This window comes from Euprymna scolopes, chromosome 31 (assembly GCF_053919585.1).
Source record: "Euprymna scolopes isolate OS-2025 chromosome 31, ASM5391958v1, whole genome shotgun sequence".
NCBI classification, from domain to species: Eukaryota; Metazoa; Mollusca; class Cephalopoda; order Sepiida; family Sepiolidae; genus Euprymna; species Euprymna scolopes.
The window spans coordinates 81,822,662-81,841,371 of NC_136512.1; positions in this window are offsets into that span (position 1 = coordinate 81,822,662).

Here is an 18,710-nt window from a genome sequence, read left to right on the forward strand (position 1 = left end):
TGTGTGAGCAGTCGCCTGAGATCTCGGAAATTTTCTGTTTCTATTTCTATTATTGTGGCCATGTCACAAATTAAGAGTGGCGGAAATAAACGTTTTTACTAAGCTGACATAAATCCCCCTGATAGCCAGGGACCTAAACCTTGGACTAATCACCAAGGCGGCTGTCTTATCAGCAGGACAAATACTGGGGCTGCTGTATTGCCATTTAATGAATGGATTCTTGACCATACAGTGGCTTCAGGTAGGCTTCTCGATGATTAGTAAGTAATTGTTACGACGTTAATTTCTCATGCCCGACAAAAATATAGTGTTTCGTTTCTTTCTCTCTGCGCTGCTCTAACCAAGTCTGTAGAGCTGTTCCACAAATCCTAAACTCTATCATGAAAATTTCCCAGATAAATACACGACTAAACCCAGAACTGTAACTTCCGAGTAGACTTCTAATACTGTGTTTCCTACTCAAACATCAGGGTTCTACGTTCCAACCATTCAGGGATTACAGGAGATTAAACCAGACCTATTATTTCAAAGCTAAGCTGGCAGTCATTTCTCGAGCTGAGTTAGTAATTAAAGTATACTCTAACTGAACATCAAAATCTGACCACCAAGATCGCAATAGGCATGGAATATGTGCCTACATAAGATATATTTTCCATGTGGTAGAGACATATCCGGTGTAGACCCAGCATTCCATTACATGCGCTTCCGGGTTGCACTGGCTTACACCACTGCGTTTATATTTGCTTTATATATATGAGCACATACATTTCTATTCACACCATAATAACAAAAGAAAAACAAGTATGATAATTGGTTTCTTCTTACGCGCATGCAAAATTTTCAGTCCAGAATATCTGGAGGAAGAATTCAAATGCCCCACAAAAACGTTGAAACCCTTGCAATATCCCACATATTTCATAATGAATACTAAGCGAAATCATATACACCAGACATTTCTAATATAAAAAGGCACCTTCTTCTTCATACACATACCAATAATACAATAATTTGCAACACACTAAACAAACTAGGAATTCCAATCATACAAACCACATCACAAAATCTCAGAAAAATATTAAAAACTACAAAACATCTTCAAAACAAACCAGTTTCAAATGCAGGCATCCACACTATTGCTTACCAAAATGTCCATCATAGATACGTTTGTGAAACTCAGCGTACGATAGAAAAAAGGCTCAGTGAACATAAAAGAGATATAAAAAAAAAAAATTCTCTAAGTGCATTGTTCTCTTATTCATTGCAGCATAACCATACCTTTGACTTTAAACAGGTAAAAATAGTTACATTTATTTCAAATACACCGCGCCGGAGACTTCTTGAATCAGCGTTTATCGCAAATTCAAGCACAACTACACACCGTGCAGATTTCTATAATGTAGTGCCATTTATAAGTAAACTTTTATTAAAATAACATAATTTAATTGTAGATACAGGTTAACCTTCTCTCACTTTGGAAACACTCTCTGTAATAATGAATCGCAATCAATAAATTACATAACAAAAACACACTCATTTAATTTCTGTTACACACAAATATTTGAATTTTAACAGACATATTTCTTCCCAGAAAGAATATTAACTGCGTTGATATCCTTTAAAAGCAGATCAACGACTATATGACATTACCAAAAAGCTTCCTCTCTTTAACAACGTAAGCTCCCCACCTTTTTTGAATTTCCAACGTCTTTTTACGTTTCTTACATAGAATAGCATTACATTTTATACGTGACACATTTTCAAACATTTATACTGATGTTTTTTCTTAATCTTATTCATCCAGAGGAAGTCTCGAAATAAAGGCGAAACGTTGATAAATAACTCGGTTCGTTCCTTTTTATTTTTTATTTCTCTCTCTCTCTCTCTCTACACACACACACGCACACACACACACACATCTATATATATATATATATATATATATATATATATATATATATATATATATTAATCCCCTATTCCCTCTGCTTCACTATATTTTAACTTTTACGAAGTAAGCTTTAGGGCTTACTTGTAGTTTCATTAAATACTTTGCAAACCAAATCTAAAACAAAAAAGTAATAAATTTTCACAGAGTTTCTATTAAATATTTTATTCAATTTGTGTTTTCTGGAAAATGTTTATCTAGAAAAACACAAACTGCATAAAATTTTTAATAGAAACGCTGTGAAAGTTAGTTACTCATCAGCTTCATCAATAAAGTCGATCATATCTAATGAACCAAAAAAGATAGATAACGCAGGCTGCTCTTGTAGGACCTAAAATAGTTACCCATTAGATGCCAATTATAAAGATGAACCCCTTGTTTATGAGGCCATAATAACAGACCAATCTACAAACGTACAGGAAAACTATATATGTTTTCACAAGGTCAATTCAAGCAAATATACTATGCACATATGAGCTCCGTTAGAGCAAGAACAAGAATAAATACAGCATTATCTACCCGGTTGTGGGAGCATAAAGAAAAGAATACGCCTTTTTTCCATAAAATGGAGAAAAATAGACCACAGATCAGCATGCGCCCCGGAATTAAGACATTGCTCGGTCGGTAATGCAGAGAAAAACCACATCCTTCGGGCAATTCATGACCCAATAATAAGATGTTTAAATATGATGAGTGAGTGTTTGTATACATAGAAGGAAATGGGTCAATGAAAAAGATAAAACTAAGATTTTTATTATATACATGTATATATATATATATATATATATATATATATAAAAACTTTAGTACACTTTTAAATGCTAAAATTGTTTTTAATCGGTAAAATTGGATTTTAATCGTAATTGTATTATAGATTTTAAATTAATGTATTATATATAAATTTTTTAAATTCATACTTTATATTGTAATTTATAATCTGTTTCAATTTTTAAACTATAGGAAAAATATAATACTGTTAATAGACTAGGAAATCCCTAGATAAATAGTCACTTCCCCAAACCTTGAAAGGTTTAGGATTTTTAAAATAAATTTTTGAATGTGTTTCAAATTTTTAAACGTAATTTGATATAATTAAACGAACTGTTAAGTTTTTAATCGATATTTATATAAATTTTAAGTTGACTTTTTATATATATAAAAAAATTAGATATTTAAATTGGTTTCAAATTAAAATCAGCATCATCCGATAAATAAACGGGGGGGATTTAACAAAACGAGACTTAAACGTGAACTTGGGAGGTACATATATTTTCCACTTCCGGTTATAAAATAGATGAGTATTGGCTGACGAGAGCTGTATATGGATATCTTAAACGGTCCTAATTATCGGTTGTCTCATCTAACAACTTTCTGTACACAAAATACAAAATATAATACGCTCTTATATTTCGGATTTTCTTTTTAACTGAGCTCGCTGCTGTATTTCTTTTTCCAAAATACTAATCATATATATATATATATATGTATATATATATGTGTGTGTGTGTGTGTGTGTATATAATTGCTGCATCTTTCCAGATGATCACTGTCACATTGTGTTCTCCCAATCTTGTCGACCATGCATCTGTATCTGCACCCCCGCCGCAGATTTGCACATCTTGAAGCAGATGTGCCATACAAATTAAGCAATTTACATCGAGTTGACTTCCTCCAGATGTTGAAGGGTATTCCTATGAGCAATCACATGTCTTTTCAGACCAGCAGTAGACTTGCAAACTTTGCGGCATGTTAAACAGATCGTTTGGTTCGAACTAATACCTGCAAAGTTTTGCGCGATTTAAGGTTGTTGACGTAGGCAGATTTTGACAAAAGCATATATATATATATATATATATATATATATATATATATATATATATATAATTATTTTTTACTATAATAATTAAATACCTACAACCACTAGTGTTTCATCCTTTCGGGAATCTTCAGTGCAGGGTGTCACGATTACTACCTGTCGAACGATTCGAACCCCGTATCACAAGATATCTCTGGCTCGATTAGCGGAGACCTAATCCATTCGGCTATCATTAACCGCTTGAAATAAGGTTTAATTTTAAACATTTTAATTTAAGTGTTCATTTACGTCAGGCAGACAGTGATCTAATCGTTATACGATGATCTACGCATATATATATATATATGTGTGTGTGTGTGTGTCCGTTTCTGTGTGTGTGCGTGTGTCTGTTTCTGTGTGTGCGTATTAAAAAACGCAACATATCTAACATTAAATGAAGTGGCAGAAACCTATATAAAACAGACAAGCTAAAAACAATTCTACATGTGGAACTTTTCGATATGGGGAAATAACCACTTCATGTTCAGAAACTTTTGTTCAAGACGTTAATTTGTCTGAAAGAAAAAAAACAGGCAAATGAAAATCAATGGTCTTGCATTTTGATCAGATTTATGTCCTGTGGCTTTTTTTCTTAGAAATGAAAAATCGATATGTAGAAATATGTTTCACGCTACAAAAAACAAAACTTAGGATATTTATATATTGTTTAAAACATTATTTAAACCATAAGCATTTTATTAATGATCTTGTTTCACGTTACAAAAAACAAAACTTAGGATATTTATATATTGTTTAAAACATTATTTAAACCATAAGCATTTTATTAATGATCTTGTTTCACGTTACAAAAAACAAAACTTAGGATATTTATATATTGTTTAAAACATTATTTAAACCATAAGCATTTTATTAATGATCTTGTTTCACGTTACAAAAAACAAAACTTAGGATATTTATATATTGTTTAAAACATTATTTAAACCATAAGCATTTTATTAATGATCTTGTTTCACGTTACAAAAAACAAAACTTAGGATATTTATATATTGTTTAAAACATTATTTAAACCATAAGCATTTTATTAATGATCTTGGGTCAGTTTTAACTCTATCGAAAAAAATTAAGTTGCCAACATTTTCCGACTGGCAATTATAGATTGATTATATAGCAAACAAGTCTCATGTCCAAGAAAATACTCTTTGTTTTTTTTCCACTGTTTTCTTAGAATTATTCCATTTATATGTAACATTCAGTCGACTTCTTTCGCACGCTGGAATTACTGCAGGTGCTTTTCTCACATCCGTACAATGGATCATGAATTATTATAAGGATTTTCGAAAACGAGCTTACATAAACGCTAGTTTCTTCCTATATATTTCTTCAGGCTTGTAAGATTAGCCGTTTTAAAGACAAATCTCGTATATTTGCTTCTTTAAAAAAAAAGGGGAGGATAATCCTTCAAACGTTGTATTTGGCCTTTTTTCAAAATCTAAAGCACGAACTAGCCAGGGAACAACAAACGGAATATTATATCAAGTGTTTGTATATTATTCTTGCCTAACACATTCCCTGTGTACAATCAATAATTGTTATGTTTATCTATTTCGGAACACGTTTAAGTAGAGAGAAAAACGAAACGCGAACCAAACTTGTAACAGTGCGCATATATATATATATATATATATATATATATATATATATATATATATATATATATATACATATATATATATATAGTCATCCACATACAGTACCGTTTCGCTGTTCCACAGCTCAACAGTGGGGCTATACCAGCAACTACCTCAAGCCATGATCGAAACCCGATCGTCCAAAAGATACTAGGAGCGTCTAACCGTTGCGCTATACGTCTACTGCTATGGAGGCAGTGCATTAACAATGTTTTAACATTTTACACACAGAGACACACAGAGACACAGACACAGACACACACACACACACACACACACATATATATATATATATATATATATATATATATATATATATATATATATATATATATATATATATATATATATATATAGGGTGGGCCAAACTAAGGGTCCTATCTTTAAATTGGAATAACTTCCACAAAATAACAGTTAAACTCACCAAACTTTATGTGTATGTAGACTGACCCGACCGAGATTTTTTTGAAATAAATAAAACAAATTTTGACCGAAAAACACTTCTTAAAACATACATGAATTTATGAATTTTAAAAAATCGGACCCTTATTTTGCCCCAGCCTATATATATATATATATATATATATATATATATATATATATATATATATATATATATATATATATATATATATATATATATATAACCTTAAAAACTCCGGCCTTGATAGCGGGTAGAATAAAACTGATATAATATCAAGGGGAGACCTTATTCAAATAATTCTCATATGTATTATCTCCTCTATTTTAGAAATAGGATATGATTATTAATATCAACAAAATTCTCATATATTATGAAATGTTCTTTATGTATGAAAACAAAAAGGGGGAGATATATTTGGAAACAAATCTTCCCTTGCTGTTATTAAAGATCATTCGAAACGATAGCAGCAAGTTCTTGTTTCCCTCCAAAAGGTCTGAGGTTTTGGGGTAAGAAGATATCTCACTACTGATGCAATTCTCTATCTGTATAAAAGCCAAGTACGTCCGAGGATAGAGTACTGCTGCTACCCTTCGGCAGGAGCTTCTAAAAACAGCCTATCCTGCCTTGACAGAGTACAAAATAGGCTTCGTGGTTTAGTGGGGGATTCCCTTTTCTCTTCCCTGCAACCTCTCTCCAACAGAAGAGCCGTTGCGAGCCTGTTTTTTTATCGTTATTTCCATGGCAGCTGCTCGTCTGAGCTCCGATACCTCGTTCCTCCTCGCCAATCTTTCACGAGAAACATCCGTCTGGCTGAAACTACTGTCAATATTTTCCCGACTCTTTATCTGTGCCTAAATCCAAACGTAGATCCCATGAGCAAAACTTCTTTCTTAGAACTGCACACCAGTCAAACTCTCTGCCGCTTGCCTGTTTCCCACCTGACTACAACTTGGACGTCTTCAAGTCCAACATAAACAAACTCCTGACAAACCGCCACCTTAAGTAAGACACTCTATCAAACCCCCAATACTAATGACTACTACAATACTGTCTCATTGATTACTGTAAACGCAATAACCCTTATCCCTGAGTGGCCTTCGGGCCTTGATAAGTGGTGACCCCCATGTAAAAAAAAGAAAAAGATATTTCGTCATACATATGCAAAACTAGAGAATCAAATGTCTTAATCTGCTAAATGATTTAACAAATTTTGGTCGTCAAATAGTGCCAAAAATAGGCGCTGGGTAGTGAATGATCCTCTTACTGTGCTTCCTTTTATTTGAAACTCATAAAATTGCCAAAAAAATGCGGTATATATATATATATATATATATATATATATATATATATACATACATATTTATATATGTATATATATGTATATATATACTGTGTGTGCAAGATCAAGTCTTCGTGACGAGGGTTTGATGGCAACAAAAAGTGTATTTCGTTTTATGTTATAATTGTTTCAATGTCCAGTTCGACAATTTAAAGCATTATATCGTTTGAAAATTTTCAAAAACCAGCATTTTTTCAGACTTTATGAATAAACACACTTTTGGCAATGTAGCATTTTTGAATAGAAAGAAAAAAAAAGGTGGGGGATCGCTAACGGGAAAAACATGCGAGAAACATTTACCTTGGTTGTGGTTAAGGAAAATCCGATTTAAATATTAATATATATATATATATATATATATATATATATATATATATATATATATATGCGTGTGTGTGTATATGTGTGTGCATAAATGTGTGTATGTAAATATATACACACATATATATGTGTGTATATATAAATATTAATATATATATATACACATATATATACATATATATATATATAGAGAGAGAGAGAGAGAGAGACAGAGAGACAGAGAGGGGGAGAGAGAGACAGAGAGTATCACAAAGGTATTTACACCCCTCAAATTTCTTCAAATATTTTAATATATTACTTTATGGGACAGTACTTAAAAATGACTTTTTTTTTGACACAATGAAACGTAGTCAGTCTTCAGCATATATAACAGAGGTAATTTATTTTCCCCTGAAAATAGCTTAAAAGTGTCTACCCATAAGAAACTATATTCCTAAAAAGTCAGACCAATCCTTAAAAACTACACACGTAAATGGCTACATCTAGTACTGCTTTTTTCCAATTTTACACATTTATTTAATTTTTTTTTACGTCAGTCAGAGTAATCTAATTATTATATGATGATCTTGACATAAGAGCTAAATTTACAGACTTATTTCAACTGAAAGCGCTCAACAATAAGAAACGAGTTTCGACAAAGGCTGACATAATTTTTTACTATAATAATTTTATACCTACAGACACTAGTGTTTCATCAATTCGGGAATCTTTAGTTCAAGGTGTCAATAAGACAATTAAAACAAAATAATGTATAAATATATATATAAATATATAAGCCTGACGAATCCTAGAGTGGATGAAACGCCGAATATTCAGTGTAGCTTCATCGCCATATATATATCTTATAAATTACTAACTAGCTCTACCTACGTATTGAGCACTATATATGAACATTATTTTGTCTTAATTCTCTTATTATTTTTTTTTTTATGTATGATTACCCGATACCTCCATTTTCAATCACTCCTAGCGAGAGGTAATTTAAAGATAATGACTTTTCCTTTCAGTGCTATTGTTTGTTTAATTGTACCGTGTTCAGCATGTATATTAAAGAGTAAGAGGATGAAGTTATTTTTGTTCTCTCTCTCTCTCACACACACACACACACACAAACACACACATATATATATATACATATATATATATATATGTATTTATGTATAGTAATTTTTAGAATATATATGGCGATTAATCTACACTGAATATTCGGCGTTTCATCCACTCTAGGACTCCTCAGGCTTATGCGCGAATTCTGTGGTCGTTTATCATTTTTATATGGTCCTCTTCTATTGACGATTTAGTTAGCCAATCAGCTTTCTAGTATCCACCGTGCCCCTTCCTATGAGCCAATGGGCATGCATTTTATCGGACAAAGGATTCGTTTTTAAACTAGGTTAGTGGGTTCTTCTTTTTTTTTTTTGTAAAGTTATATATATATATATATATATATATATATATATATATATGTACATACATATATGTATATATATATATGCGGGTGTATATAAATCGCGAGTCTACATATTTGACGGTTTATTTTGTGTATTTTATTGATATCTAACAGGCAGTCCTGGTCGTATAATACGCTTAATATAATATTTCATTAACGCAGATTGCGAATTTATTATTATATTATAGTGGACCCAATATATAGTAATGAGTCAAAAGTTCAAAGAAAAATAACTGGTGCACCTGAACCGAGAATTAAAACGGAAACATTCGACTTACAATTTACATTTTCTGTTGATGTTAATGCCTGAGCTATGAAAACATGTTTTTGCAACGGTGAAAATTAAAACAGAAACCAATAACTATTACTTTACTAATGCATATTTTCTTGTCGTTCGCCCATTAAATGACAAATTCCATTGGTGTAAGCTTCACATTTGCGCAAATTTTCCTCGGCTAAAACCAAAATATAAAATGTCGCATGTGTTCGAATGTCTAATATATAAAGATTTTTGTTTGTAGACCTAAAACTAACAAAGACGTTTGGTAGGCAAATGTATTTAAAAACGTATATATATATATATATATATATATATATATATATATATATATATATATATATATATATATATAGGGTGAGTCAAAATAAGGGTCCTATCTTTAAATTTGATTAACTTCCACGAAATAAAAGTTAAACTCACCAAACTTTATGTGTGTGTAGACTGACCCTTCCGAGGTTTTTTTTTTAAATAAACAACACAAATTTTGCCCGGAAAACACTTCTTAAAACTTACATGAATTTATGAATTTTTTAAAATAGGACCCTTATTTTAACCCACCCTGTATATATATATATATATATATATATATATATATATATATATATATATATATATACCTTGGCCCAAATGTTTACGTATGCATATATATATATATATATATATATATATATATATATATATATATATATATATATATATATATACATGCATACATAAACATTTGGGCCAAGGTATTTTTTCTGTTATCAAAGAGTAGTATCTCTTCAGGAAGATTGCTCCCATCAAAGATCATATGTGGGCGAAACCCCACATGCCAGACCATTGCTCTTGTACAATCAGTTTTGGTCAATGTAGGAGAAATCCTTCATACCAATTGCCACTATCCAGTCCTAACCCGGGAAACTGATCCCCTCCTCTCACTCTCCACATTAAAAAACGGCCTTGTGCCTTATTTGCTCACTGGGGAAGCAAATAAATAACTGAATATATATATATTTTTTTAAATTTGAATATCAATATACAAAAGTATATATATATATATATATATATATATATATATATATATATATATGCATGTATGTATACGTATATTTAGTAGCATAGATATAAATTGGAGCAGAAAGTGTGTCTGTTCGTTTTTCTTTTTATGGTGTTATATATAACTCCCCGCTTGAAAATAAGTGTAGCCACGCTAAACAACCCTCTGTTTATCATTATAGTATATATATATATATATATATATATATATATATATATATATATATATATATATATATATATGGGGGGGTATGTATATGTGTATTTATATATATATACTTTTTAGTATTATTGTGTATTTTCATAATTTCCCTCAAAATCCTATCTGTTTATTTATTTGTTTACGTAAAAGATCGACGTCAATTCTAGATTAGGCTAATCGAATCTTTGAAGAGAAAATCAATAGAATATTCCTTTTCATTCAATCCGCCGCTTTGTTTTCAAACGATTCCTTATCCTTTCCGGTTCCAATCAAAGTCATAACGAATCTAGAAAACCCTTGAGCAGAAATGAATAAAGTATCAAATAAGATATTTAAAAAAAAAAAATACGTCACTGATTTATTTTTTTAAATAAACCCACGATAAAAAAGGCATTTTGTGATTTTCTCCAAAAAAATATTTCAATCGAGTATTTATGAAGGCTGATAACAATGCAGAAAATCTGGAATTATAAGCTATCTTAAATTCTGCTCTGTTTCACCGACTTCGAGTTTATACTTATTTGATAAAGGAGGTTTTGTTTCTGAAAATTCCAAAGTCGTTAAACCATCCTGCGTACTCTCATCAATATTTAGCAGCAGGTCCGACATTTATTGATATCGTACGTGAAATATCTTTGAACAACTTAAATGGCTTTGTAAAATTGTTTGTTATAGTACGTACTTCTCTCACCGGTCTGTTTCTGTTGCATTACTATCAAAGAGTAATGGGACGATTCCATTATTTGTTCTCGATTCCAATACAGATGCCGATTCCGATTCATTATAAATCTCTATTCGTTTAACTATAGGAAAGTTTTTTCTTCGATTTTTAGTTAAAAAAAAAACATGTTTAATGTTCAGATATCTTCCGAAACGTCAAAATACACTTGTGGAGGACGATCTATCGATTTTAGTCTTAATGGTTATTTAAAATCAATAAATATTTATGATTTTATCATTATTACCAGCAAACAAAATCAAATTTTAAAAAAAAGACAATTAAAAGAATCGGTTAGGCATTGGAAAATAGTCATCAATATTTCCGATTCTGATACCGATTCCGATACGTCAAAATCTTCCGAGATTTCCGATTCCCGATTCCGATTCGGATTAATCGTCTACACCACTGCTATAAACTTTCATAAATGTACATATTTATTAAAATAAAGGCGTTTGTTTGTTTCTTGGTGTACAATTTGATTAATTTACCACACTGAAAATGAGCATTTACATACATTCCAGTATGATTTTTTTTTTTTTTTTTTTTTTTTTTTTTTTTTTTTTAATATATTATTTATTCACAGAAATCTACATTCAAGGAGCAACCATATTTGCATATCACATTAAATAAAAGATATTTTAATTATTAGTTCCATATTGTTAATTTTTTGTTGTACTAAAATTGGCTGCATTGTTTAATTTATAAATATTATTTAAAGTAGATTCATTTAAGTCATCCATTTTTATATTTATATTTAATTTTGATTAACATCGATTATTATTAGCCAACACGAGCCGCCATTAAAAAACGGAAGTAAGTATATTAATTTAATCCATGGGAGCAATTTATTCTTTAATCTGTTTTCTATATTATTTGCATAAACAAAAACTCATGTATTTGTGCTTCCATAAATCTGATTTCTCATCTACTAATAGGAGAATCGTAAGTAGTTAAGAATACTAGCGGGGCCTGCAGAAATTCCACAGGGGACTCATTTATATGTAATGTATCGATGTTGGCATTCTGTATATGTTCAGTGTAAATGGAGACGCTCTTATATAATTGTATCTCTTTTGGTAAAACTACAACAGTATTATCTAATCTAGCACGAACGCCCGGCAAAGCCCGGTCGTAAAGTACGCTTGAATATGAAATTTTAATTCTTGCTAATGTCGTTTATAAAATTAATGTTCTATCGATCTTTATATATTATAAAGTTGCGATTTCAGAAAAAAAAAATATATATCCCTATGACTTTTGTGCATTTTACCGAAATAAAATACTTACGAATACACACACACACACACACTCACACACACACATATATATATATTTATACATATATATATATGTATTTATACATATATATATATAATTATACATATATATAATTATACATATATATACATATATATATATATATATATATATATATATATATATATATATATTTAGTTTGTTTTTTAAATGTCGTTACTTTCAATGTATACCGTTTTCATTTAACGGGTCTAGATTGTTATTTTAAAAAACAGTCACCGTTAATTTGGAGTTAAGCTCAATGTATCTATTTAATAGGTGCAGAGCATATATAGTACAAAATTTGGTTGAAAATTCAAAGACTCACGTTTCTTTTTTCATAAACTTCGTTTATTTCCTCGTTTTTTTCATTACAGCTGTTTCGTTAGTATTATATATATATATATATATATATATATATATATATATATATATATATATATATATTCCTTAAAATTTATGAAGAATCTTTGTTAAACTTATTAAAATAAATAGATTAGTGGAGTGTTACCAGCTATAATTGAAAACGAGAACCAACATTTCTGAAGAATGCTTCGCAATATTATGTATGACAAGAAATGGAAGTACATACCAATTTCGTGGTAAAATTATTTATGAAAAGAAATGGAAGTACAGAAGAATTAAATGACCTGTATGTAAGCGTTACATAGCAAATAACACACGCGTTATCGTATTAATATATAGATGACTAATTTCTCCTCATTCTCATATTTTAGAACGTGGCAACGCCATATATATTCAGTTAGTACTCAAAATACATGTGGATATTACATTAAATCGTTGGAAGCCAGACTTTTAAATCACAAGTTTTTTCTTTATTACTTTATTTCATTCATTTAATAAAATGGCTGTAACCGAATGTATGCAAATATGAAGCCAAATAAATTCATATAAATAAAAATATTCATAAATATTATACAGTAATTTTTTTAGTACGCTTATATGTGAATAATGTATAGTGTTTTGATAATCCGTAACCCATATACTGTCCCTTATTATTTGTTTTTGTTCGTAAATCCTGTGAACGCGGTCTATGAGATAACGACATGGATTGACAACCTGCGTGTACCAAGTTCAAATCCAGTTCATTGTCCCTAAAACAATTTCTCTTACCATTTTGACCATGTTGACGGTCATTCGTACAGTCATTTTTAATTACACATGTCGGTCTAGAAATAACTCTGACTAGAAAAATGTCCAGGAAAACCAATGTCAAAAATAGAATCATTGGATCTTTGGATTCTTACGATATGACGAGGATTGTTCTTACTAGTATGATTCAGCTGTCTTATATCAACTTCAGAAATACGCACATACTTGTTTGCAACAAAGTTTCAAGCAAACTTCACTTTTCTTTTATATATTTTTTTTTTTACTTACATTCACTTACAACAAGGCCTACCACCTCTTGGATGAAAGGGGATACTATTTGGGCCATTTAAGTAAATTCAGATGTTGGTTTACGTTACATTTAAACTTCTGCATATCAGTACAGGCAGGAAAAAAGGAAGCAGGAAGGATATTCCAAAATTTAACTGTTCGAGGGAAAAAATATTAGCTTTTTTTTTTTTAATTCAATTTTCATCCACAACAAGGTACTCTGCTAATTTGAAGTAGGGGGCTACTATCGGGGACATAAGTTGCAGGGGTAATGTGAAGGTAGATGAGTAGAAAGATGTCTGTTCACATTACACTTGAACTTCTGCATGTCAGTACAGGCAGGGAAAGCAGAATCCCGGAAGGGAGTTCCAAAGTTCTGCAGTTCTGGGGAAGAAACTGTTGGAATAGGAAGTTTTCTTACACCTATGAATTTCTACTGTAGAGGAGTGGTAAATAGCTGGTTGTCGGGTGTGTCGGGGGTATTCACGTCGAGGAGGTACAAGTACTTGTAGTTCGTCAGAGCATTCACCATTAACGTACTTGTAGAACAGGCAGAGGGATGCAAGATTTCGTGGATGGGACAGAGGCTGAAGCTTAGATTATAGTTCAAGACCTATCAGGTGTGCGGCTCTTTTCTTGCATTTAGGAACGTCAAGAGTAAAGAGATGAGATTTTGGTGCTAAGCGGGTTTATCGTAGATACGTAATAGAGGAACCACCAGTGCAACGAGTTAATCAGAGCAAATTTCTATAAAACTATTTATAAAAAAGGCACAGAGATGCAACATTTTGGCGATGGGACAGAGGTTGGAGCTTTTTATATTCTAGTTGGTTCATCAGATTAAAACAGAATTCATGCAGTTCGTTAAAAATATGAAGATATCATTATGGAAAACCAGTTAGCATTTAATGTTATTCAGCTCTTAACTACACACAACATTTGTAACAAATTGTACGGTTCTCATCACAGATGTAATTTTTCTTACGATTTGGCCGATGGAACCTCCCACCTTCTTTAAGTGCATCTTGATAATCTCTGGATTCTCTATACAAGATTTTAGGTATGTATGGAATCCTGATTCGAACGCTTCTTTTTAATCCACCGAATTAGCTTGCTTGCTAAAGCTTTGTCAGTCGTGACCAAGTACTTACTTACTTACTTAAATCCGCATTATACATTTAGTATCACTCACACTGATTACTGAATCTTAAGGAAACTCTTAGATCGAACTGCATAACCCTAGTTTTGATCGACTGAAACGTTGTAAGAGAAACACTAAATATGAAAAAAATAGTTCGAATTATGAAAATAATTCAAATTATCAATACTTATATTAAAAATACAACACTTAAAAATTTAAACTGTGTTACAGAAAGCTAGGTTATCGAATAGAAAATACAGGGAAGCCCGTATATAAGAGACTACTTATCCCATTACAACTCTCTTATATCCGGTTTATAATTGTATCTGGTGTTCTTATATTTGGGTTACATTGTGCATTAACACAGGCTCTAATTTGGGATCAGAGAAAACCTCTCTTATATCTTTTTCTTATATTCGGGTTTCTCATATCCGGATTATATATATATATATATATATATATATATATATATATATATATATATATATATATATATATATAATTGTTCATTTAGACCCTCTTTCTCTCTCTCCATATATATATATATATATATATATGGAGAGAGAGAAAGAGGGTCTAAATGAACAATTATATATATATATATATATATATATATATATATATATATATATATATATATATATACAGGGTGACCCCTTCCCCCCAAAAAAAAAACAAAAACAAAAGCTAAATGGAGGTCATCTAGAACATATGTCGTAGAACGGAGAAAAAAGGGCAAAGACCTCTTTTAGTAATTCTCGGGACAGGTTTGAGGTGTGAGAACTTGCTCCGTCATGCTGGAATCAGAAGTGGCTCATGAGCTACGGGTAGATAGTCTAGAGCTCACTCTTGAAGGTTTTGAGGACCTCCGCACACCGCTTCTTGGTGACTGTCACTGCTGCGCCGGATTCTTCGATGAAGATTGGTCCGACGATGCCTCTGTTAAAGATTGCAGCCCACACCGTGCATTAGGAGAGTGCAAGGGTGTGGTGGCTACTTCATTGGGTCTGGAGGACCCCCAGAAGACTTTTGTTGTATTTCGCTTTTTATCAAGATGGAAGTGGGCTTCATTTGAGGTCCAAATAAGCTTAAGGAAACTTGGTCTCTCAAGCATCTTCTGAAGCATCTTGACTGCCATAGCCCTCCTCTGCTTCTTGTCTGAGGCCGTAAGCATATGCAGCGTCTGTATTCTGTATAGGTACGCCCTGACATCGTTCACTACGCTCTCCTTCAAGTCTCACGGGACATACCGAGGGACTGACTTACGTACAGAGCGTTTCGGGCGCTGCTGGAGAGACTCTCTCACTCTTTCGACCAGCTCGGCTGTTCGCTTCTTGGGACGTCCCGAGTAGCTTGTACGGTTCTCTCTGGCAGCGTTGAGGTTCTCCTTGGAATCATACTTCTCGAAGTGGTCCTCTCAGTTGAGAATTCGGCTTTTAGATGGAGCCTTTTCACATTCGAACTGACGCATGAAACTGTCCTGGGTTTTCTTAAACGAACTTGTCTTGTAGTAAAATTTAACCCTGTATACTTTGTCCCAGCTCCCACTCACGGTCGTTGATTCTTCCATGTCCTGTAAAATAAGGGTAATCGGTGAATTAATAATGGAGCTATCACATAAAGTGTACACGGGGCCCGTTTTTAACCTGAATATAAGATACTTCTTCTACTGACCCTAAGACTCTTTTATATCGGGGTTAAACTTAAATCCGGGGTTCTTATTTGGGCCCAAAGAAAAGCTCTTTTATATACGTGTCTTATATTCGGGTATCTTATATCCGGATTACACTGGCTGATAACAGAGTCGTTCAACAACATTTATTATGGTATCTTTATGCATCAGTCCAGTTCTCTATTAAGCTCAATGGTAGTTATATATCCTGGCTTATTGATGACCACCTGTAATCTGCTGAATCCCCGAGTTAGCAAGAGTTGTTTTAATTATTTATTTCCTTTTTATTTATTTTTGTTAAGATGAGTTTTTTGGGTTTTTTTTTTTTGTATTTGATTGTTTTAGAGGATTTAAATATTTTCACTTTTCATTACTGCATTCTGTTTGTGATTGTATCACTTTTCTCTCTGTGTCTAGATGTTTGCAGGCTTCTCTTCTTACTGTAGGGCTTCTGTCTTGTTTCGCCTTTTCTGCATTACCAAATTTAAATCAGTTTATTTTTCTTTCTTTGAAAGATCTGCGTATTCCAGATTTCCCCGAAGCATTAATTACGCCGTTTGTATAACATTGCTTGTTTTGTTTTTTATTTTTATTCTACACACTACATTGCAAACTGAAAATAACCATTGTTGTTCCCTGGAGTGGAGGAGAGAACAAGTATCCTAACATTCTAGGAGTTATATACTTTTTTAATTGCATTTTCAGCCCAAACAAGGCACATTGCCACTTTGGTGTAGGGGGGTACTATCAGGGGCAACAACTACTGAGGTACTATCCCAGCCAGCCTGAATGATCGGCCCATCATCGGCCGATTACAGTGTTTGTCGGCTTATCGTCGGTTATGTAATGGGCCGATGATGGGCCGATCATTCAGGCTGGCTGGGATGTAGGGATTTGGGCAGCAAAATGTCGATTAACGTTACATTTGAACTTCTGCACGTCAGTAGAATTGAGGAAGCAGGGACCCGGAATGGAATTCCAAAGTCTAACGGTTCTGGGGAAGAAACTACTGGAGTAGAAAGATCTTTTACATCTAGGGATCTCTACAGTGTGGGGTGTGATTTAGCAGCCTGTCGGGTTTGTCGAGGGTGTTCACGTCGTAGGGGCACAAGTGCTTGCAGTTCGTTGGACGCACGGCGTCGTCTGGTCGTACGTACGTTTTATTTTAATATTTTCATTCATGGATATTGCATATGTATTATTACAGAATCAATCTACTTTTGAATAGTATATATTCCGAGGAATAATTTGCCCGGTACACTAATTTGCATAAAAAAAGTTAAAATTTTAGCGATAATGTACGTATTATTTTTCATCTATAAGAAAGATAATTTTTAGGATCAGATTTTCGCGAGCTTAGCGGATCAATTTCTGTACAAAACATATCTAAGAACACTGCCAGACATATACTTTATCTTTGTGTGCAAAAGATCGGCTCAGCCGTTTCGGTACGTGTGGGGAAAAGAAACTCACACACATACACACATATACACACATACACACACACATACACACACATGCACATATATACACACACATACACACACATACACATACATACACACATACACACACATACACATACATACACACACATACACATACACATACATACACACATACACACACATACACACATACACACACATACACACATATACACACACATACACACACATACACACATATACACACATACACACATACATATACATACACACATACACACACATACACACACATACACACACATACACATACACACACATACACACAGACACACACAAATTGTTTTTTCTATAATAGTAGAGACTTACAGCCTGTTATCTTTTTTTGTTGTTGTTTCACGACATTTCGGCCAACTATTCCTCTGGTCTTCGTCAGATATTTTACCAAGACGGGATAGCAATTCTGAGTCTTAACTGCATCCTCAGAAATTACTGCCTTCCATAGTTGTTGTTGTCTCACCATGGTTT